This window comes from Prunus avium, chromosome 3, assembly GCF_965620075.1.
Source record: "Prunus avium chromosome 3, drPruAviu1.hap1.1, whole genome shotgun sequence".
Taxonomy (NCBI): Eukaryota; Viridiplantae; Streptophyta; class Magnoliopsida; order Rosales; family Rosaceae; genus Prunus; species Prunus avium.
Window position 1 is genome coordinate 35,851,389 of NC_142286.1, and position 7,738 is coordinate 35,859,126.

General features: G+C 43.7%; 1 pseudogene; it reads right to left on the reverse strand.

Moving 5' to 3' along the window:
- Positions 1-1,320: 1,320 nt before the first annotated feature.
- LOC148296058 (uncharacterized) lies at positions 1,321-4,423 on the reverse strand (annotated as a pseudogene).
- Positions 4,424-7,738: the final 3,315 nt, after the last annotated feature.

Below are 7,738 nucleotides of genomic sequence, written 5' to 3' on the forward strand. Positions count from 1 at the left end.
ATGGACTTGTTGTGCAAAGAAATACATGATGTACATGTTCCGGTTTTAAGGATTTTTTATATATTTTTTTATAGCTTGTTTGTATCTTCTTTTATTTTTTATTTTTTTATAGCTTGTTTGTATCTTCTTTCGGCCTGAACTTCAATTTTTGTTTATGCGATGCCCAAACTTTGATACAGGGTTTAGTTTCTTTCGTTTCAAGTTCTACTATTATTTCGTGCCCCTTTTATTGTTATTAATTCTGCCTAATTAATGGAACCCAACAATCCTATTTTTTGACCTAACACATTCTTTACACCCACATACAATTTTAGTAAAATTAAAATGCTCTCTCTACAACAATCACTTCTTCCTAAATTACCGTAATTAATCTAAACTCATCACATGACAGGACCCGCCCCGAAATTCCTCGGAACTCGAGACGAATCCTGTGGAAATTCCGACATCTTACCCACGTCGAGCCCACTTACTAAAAACCGAGAATTTCTGCCGAAATTTCGGCAGAGTCTCCCCTGTAAATTTGACTTTTCCCAAATTTTCAACCTGCAAAAATTTAAAACACAGTTTATAACCCAACAGGCAGCATGCACAAGTTATCAACGTGCAAATACAAAATAAGCCTCCGGCCTTCAAATAATTCAAAACAGGACCAGCAATGCTTTTAAGTCGAACAATACATAACCATACAATTAATGATCTTTGAACAACTATACGAATACCCCCAATAATCATTAAACCGGATTCAAATCAATTAACCACATCAAAAATCCGATCACACATTCAGAATCGATCAAACCTTTTAAACGCAATAATATTTCGCGGCTGCACCTAGGAAAGACCCCAGGCTGCCTACTGTCACGGGATGACTTTTTCGGAGTCTTCCTTACGTGCGGCCTTAGACTTGATCGCTTCTCGAACAAGCTAAGTCAGCCTTCCTTCCCACAATCTAAGATCGAATCAAGCAAGAACACAACGCAAGAGCAAGAACGATAAAAACACTCAAGAACGCACAAGAGAGTTTGGGAGAATATATGCTTGTATTGCTGCTCAAATGCTTTACAAGTTGTAAGGTATGCTTTACAAGATGTGAGGTGAGGATACACAATGTTGCATCCTCCTTATATATTGTTCCTATCCCACCTACCACCACAGTAGGTGGCTAAGATACAATGTCACTAACCGAGACTCTACCTACCACTCTCACCAACCGACGTCTACCTACTACTATACATTGAATCTGGACATGTGGGCTAAGAGGTCTAGCATGATCAATCCGACGGGCTGGGCTTTGAACATGCAGGCCGTGACATTCTCCCCCACCTAATCCGGTGACGTCCTCGTCGCCGAGGTAGTTCCTTCTCGTTCGAATGCTTCGATCTAGTCTTTGTACTGCCATAAGGACTCTTCTCCCAATTGCCTTCGGACTCTGGCAGGCCCTTCCATTTGACAAAGTACTCAAAGTATCTCGATACACCTTTGCGTTGCACCTCGCACTTTGCCATGATGCACTCGACCTCCCTGTCAAATGAAGTCCCCATTAAAGGCGGGGCTCGTTGAGACTTCCCACGACTTGGCTCCTCGGGGTCAGCATGGTAGGGCTTGAGATTGCTCACGTGAAACACCGGATGAATCTTCAATCGTAGCGGTAGTTCCACACGGTAAGCAACTCTTCCCACAGTTCGGAGGATAGGAAATAGGCCCTCATATCTCCTCAACAACGCCTTATGCACATTTCTAGTGGACTTGTGTTGAGAGGGGTTGAGCTTCACAAAGACCATATCACCTGGTTGGAATACAACATCTCGTCGGTGCTTGTCCTTTCATTTCTTCATCTTCCGAGTTGCCTTCTCCAATTGAGCCCGAGCTAGCTCATTAGTCACCTGCCAATCCTTGGCCGTCTTGTATGTAGCTGGGCTACTCCCCATGTAGCCCGACACCATTGTGTTCGATGTCATAGGTTGTTGTCCAGTTGCCAACTCAAAATGACTTGACCCTGTCGACTCCGATCACTACAAGTTGTACGAGAACTGAGCAACATCCAACAACTTTGCCCAATCTCGTTGGTCCATGGACAAACTCTCCCATGGTCTGGTTGGAACAGGAAGTGGCTCTAGCAACCCACCTGGCTGCTTCTGCAAGGTCTCGTCTTGTTGGCATACAAGACAAGTCTGCACGAACGAGTCTATATCTTCATTCTCTTAAACGGTACACTTACACTCGGTGTCATTAAGCTTTCGGCTCTCGAAAGCCAATGGGTGTCCATCCTGCATGAGTACACCACTAATTGCAAAATCTGATGCATCAGTGTGTACCTCAAAAGTTTTGCCAAGATCAGGAGGTTTTTGCACTGGTTCCTCCTCGATGGCGTGATCCACCTCTCTCCTTGGTGGTTTGGTGTTGGGCAGCTCCTTGGGCATGACATCTGCAAACCCCTTAAGGACTGCTTCCACTGTTTTCGGGACTGGTTGGACTTCCTTCTCAACTATATTCCTCTTCATAGTTGCAAGGAACGTCGGTTCGCCCTTCTTCCAAAACTTGGAAATTTGCATGGCTGACAAAAGCTTCGACTTGCCTTGTTGCCTCACCACTGGCACCATGCATGGCATTGCCCCACCCTGTGTAATGCACATAATATTTTAAAATGGAATGGGAAATGCCTTTACCTCGTCCATGAACTCCATTCCTAGCACGACATCGTAGTCATCCATCGAGATCACGGAGAAGTCAGCTACTCCCTTCCAAGTACCAATGTCTAGCTCCACACCATGAGCTACTCCATCAATTGGTTTGGCAGTTGAATTCACTATCTTCATATTGCCTGCTTCCTTCGAGACTAGACACCCAAGTCTCTTTGCTTCCTGCACGGACATAAAGTTGTGTGAGGCACCCGTATCCACCAGACAACGGGTTGTCTTGCCATCCACCATGGCGTCGACGAACATCACCCCTTTAGCTTCAACCTGCGGTTGAGTGACTTTGGCCTGTAGGGCATTGAAGCGGTGAATGGCCCCCATTCCGGCTTCCCTGTTGGCCTCCTCTTCCTTCTCCTGGTTCATGGCATTCAAGGCTTTCTTTTGCGGACAATCCCGCATCATGTGCGCTCCATAGCACAAGTAGCAAGCTAGCTTTGACTTGTCTTTCCCCCTGTCACCTTTGTCATTCTTCTTCATGGATGACTTGTGACTGTCAGACTTGTCTCCAGCCTTGCTACCCTCTTCATGGTCTCCCCCACCGGATCCACTGCTACCTTTCTTTCCTTTGAACTTGGAGTCGCCTTAATCATTCCTCTTGAACTCCACAAGAGACTCAGCTGTAGCAATTGCCTCTGACAAGGTTTGGACGTGCCTCCTTTGTAACTCTAGCTTGGCCCAATTCTGTAGGCCATTCATGAAGTACATGAGCTTGTCTTCATCTGTCATGCTAGGCACCTCGAACAACAGGTTGGTGAACGTGGCAACATAGTCCTTCACGTTCCTCGTTTGCTTTAGCCATCTCAGCTTCTCCTTTGCCTCATATTTGGCATTCTCTGGATAGAAATGCAACATAATATCTTTCTTAAACTCATCCCAAGTCTCAAGTGTAAACGTACCTTGGTCAATCTCCATAGATCGACGTCACCACCACATGAGAGCATTGTCGGTGAGAAACAACGTTGCTGTAGAAATCTTGGGCTCATCATCCTCCATCTTGAGGTACTTGAAATACCTTTCGATATTCCACAGAAACGTGTCCAGCTCCTTCGCCTCCCTCTTCCCATTATAGGATTTGGGCTTGAAAGAATCTAGCACCTTCGGTTCCTTCGGAGTCCAGGTCTTGTTCAAGACAGCTTCCTTGCACAGAGCCCAATCTCCCTTCACATCCTTCACCTCATCACGAAGCGCAGTAAGCTCTGCCATGAAATGATCCAGCTTGGTTTGGACATCTAGCCTGATGCTGTCCAATGCGGAGTTGAGGGCTCCTTGGAATTGGCCTTGAAGCTCTTCCACCATAGCTCCGAAACCCTCCTTCATAAGGACATCCTCCTCGAGTCGCTAATCGAACTCGATTACGGCATTCTCCATCTTAGAAAGCCGCTTCTCCATCACTGCTACAACATCTCTAGATCGTTCCCTCTTTGATTTGCCCCCACGCTCCAAGTTGACCTTGGACATATCAGTCTCCACATCGGATCCGCTCTTTGACATGCTTCTTCGAATGATTCGAGCTTTAGCTCTGATACCAACTGTCACGGGATGACTTTTTCAGAGTCTTCCTTACGTGCGGCCTTAGACTTGATCGCCTCTCGAACAAGCTAAGTCAGCCTTCCTTCCCACAATCTAAGATCGAATCAAGCAAGAACACAACGCAAGAGCAAGAACGATAAAAACACTCAAGAACGCACAAGAGAGTTTGGGAGAATATATGCTTGTATTGCTACTCAAATGCTTTACAAGTTATAAGGTATGCTTTACAAGATGTGAGGTGAGGATACACAATGTTGCATCCTCCTTATATATTGTTCCTATCCCACCTATCACCACAGTAGGTGGCTAAGATACAATGTCACTAACCGAGACTCTACCTACCACTCTCACCAACCGACGTCTACCTACTACTGTACATTGAATCTGGACATGTGGGCTAAGAGGTCTAGCATGATCAATCCGATAGGCTAGGCTTTGAACATGCGGGCCGTGACACTACGTACCCTTGGACAAGGGATCAAGCCGCACGTAGTTCTCATCTCAACGATCACAACTCCGATAATAGACAATTATTTACAACCGAACCACTATACATTTCAAATCTATTACAATTCTAAATCCGATAAAAACACATTGAAATATTATCACTTCCTTCCCAAGGCATCGTATTAAGAAGACATCCGAAGGGCCTGGGCAAACTCCGACGAGCCTGGGCAAAATAAATCAATCTCTGAAGGGCCTGGACAAACTTCGACGGGCCTGGGCAAAATAAATCAATCTCCGAGGGGCCTTGACAAACTTCGACGGGCCTGGGCAAAATAAATCAATCTCCGAGGGGCCTGGACAAACTTCGACGGGCCTGGGCAAAATAAATCAATCTCCGAAGGGCCTGGACAAACTCCGACAGGCCTGGGCAAAATAAATCTCTAAAATAAATCTCTAAAGGGCCTGGACAAACTCCGACGGGCCTGGGCAAAATAAATTCTCAAACATAAAACCCACAACCGGGGAGGTACCTAAGGTAGTGCTAATAACACTCAAATTAACATTCTAAGTACCCCATACAAAATCAACAAATATAGCACTTTCTCAATTATTGTAAATCTACACTCAAGATATTCAAATGTATCCAAACCCAAATATACAACACAAATACTTCATAATATATCAAATCCATTAATCAAATATATAATATATTTCAAATGAAATCATTAAAACAATATACATAAACTTTCCACATTTGGTCAACTGGGCCCGCGGGCCCACGACCTCCGTTTTACGATCCAAACGTTCCTATGGATTCCTCAAGGTTTAGGAAACATATCCTACAAGTTTGGTTCAGATCGGACGTTCGGATCGCTCACGATCGCACGATCGGACGGTTATCGTAAAACACAAACTTTAAGTTATTGAATCGGAACATCTGGGGCTCCGATTCACAATCCGTCGAATCCTACACGATCCTAGGAATACCTAGATCAACATATATTAATTTGGAAGTGATCCAACGGTTCTAACATATCGAACCCGGATAACACACGATATGTAAAATCCGTTCGAGGTTCAAACGTTATCCGAATTGAGATCCGCGAATTCCTACGCGCTCGTGACAACTAGGAGATTGTATTGGGACAAGATGCCCCTCTGATACAGTGCCCATGCACCGCCACACACGCTGGCAGCGTGTGGGTGTCCAAAGCGATATCGCATCGCCGGAAAATCTTAGAATCTCGGGCCAAGACTCCTACCCTAGGTAATACACCTAATTTGGAGTCACTTTTATTCTTGGACATACCCCCAAAAAGTGACCGGAAGTGGCCGAAAATGGAGGTCGAAACCGGCAGATTTTTCTATCGCTTAATTGACTTCCAAAACTCAGAAATTTCTCATATCCAACACAACCAGCAGCTAGAGCATGAAAAATAGTCTAAAATCCATACCTCACTCGTCGAAATCGGTGGCCGGACGACGGAGATCGAAGCCGGAGAAATTCTGTCAAAACCCACGCGATTCCAAGTGCTTTCCGGCGACTGGAGCTGCTGGCGACGGCAGAGGAGGGCTGGGGTTCGACGGCGGGGATGTGCTGGTCGTTTTGGGTCCGATCCCGGCCGGAGTGGAGGCCGGTGGTGGCGGTGGTGAAGGTGAACGAACAGCCGCTGCGCTGTTCACAAGGGGGGAGGGGGGCTCGCGACAGCAGCGAGAGAGAGAGAGAGAAATCTGGTTTTTAAAACCAGTTTTTGCAAAAATTACAATTTTTGCCCCCTCTCAATTTTTGCTCGTATCTCTCTCGTTATAACTCGAATTCGAGCCCGGTACGTGTCTACGGACTCGTTTCGACATGCTCTACGCAACGGTATAACCGGAAGTCCCAAATTCCTTCCCAAACTTAAAATGACCTTTTTGCTTCTTTTTAAAATTACGTAAATATTTATTATTTTCAAAACCCTTAATTAATTCAAATCACTTTATTTTTATTGTTTATTTCAACTTATTTTCTAATTCAAATTTATTTCCTCCTAATTTAATTATTTTATTTCTTTTTCGGACCGGGATGTTACATCACACATCACATAACATGCACAAATTCATAATGAGAGCCTCGCACAATCTTGTAAACTTAGTACTGAAATGGTGGAGCCAAGATATAGATTGAGTCAGTCAATTCTTATTAACAAGGAAACTGGAGGGCAGACTGAATGAAGAACTTCGAAAACAGAAAGGACGATTATAACTTAATAAAATTAATTAGATGTGTATTGAACTGTTTGATTACTTTGAATATAAAGACTTTAGTAGACTGTCGGTATCCTACAAGCATCTATAATGGATTCTCTAAACCACCTCCTTAGACAAATTTTAGGGAGGAATTGGATAAAATACAACTTCAACTATGCTCTCTATCCACCTCCTAGGAGCTCTTAAATTTGAAGAGGGAGAAAGGACTTCTAGTGGCTCTTTATAATTTAATGATGCTTTGTTTTATGCATTTTTTAAACTTTTAATTAATGCTAGTGACACCTGTCAAGGATGTAAATTCTCCCATTGTTAACCTTGGTTAACTTTTATGAGAGAATTTTAAAAAATAATTTAAAAGGGGCCCACAGCCCTCTCTCCCCTTCCTTCCTCCTTTTCCCCTTCCCTTTTTTTGTCTTTTCTTTCTTTCAGCCTCTCCCGACCCCTTCTCTCTTCCTCATTATTTATCTCTCCCTCTCTTACACTCTTCGCAAAAATATAAATGATTATTTATTACTCAAGTTAAAACAACTCAACCCCATTTCTTTTTTCCATTTCCAGAAACCACCATAGGCGGCGACCTTCACCCATTTCAAAAAATAGAAAACCAGAGGGTTTAGATGTTTTATTTGAATAGGATTCATTCACATCTTCATCAACATTGAAGTTTAAAGAGAAAAAAAGTATAAATCTAGTGCCAAAAATGCTTGATAACAAAACCGTTGATTGTTCTCACAAATAACAAAGCCTCCATAAATAACCAGTTTTGGGATGAATGGTCTCACAAATAACCAGTTTTATTAGCTGAACTTCCAAAAGCA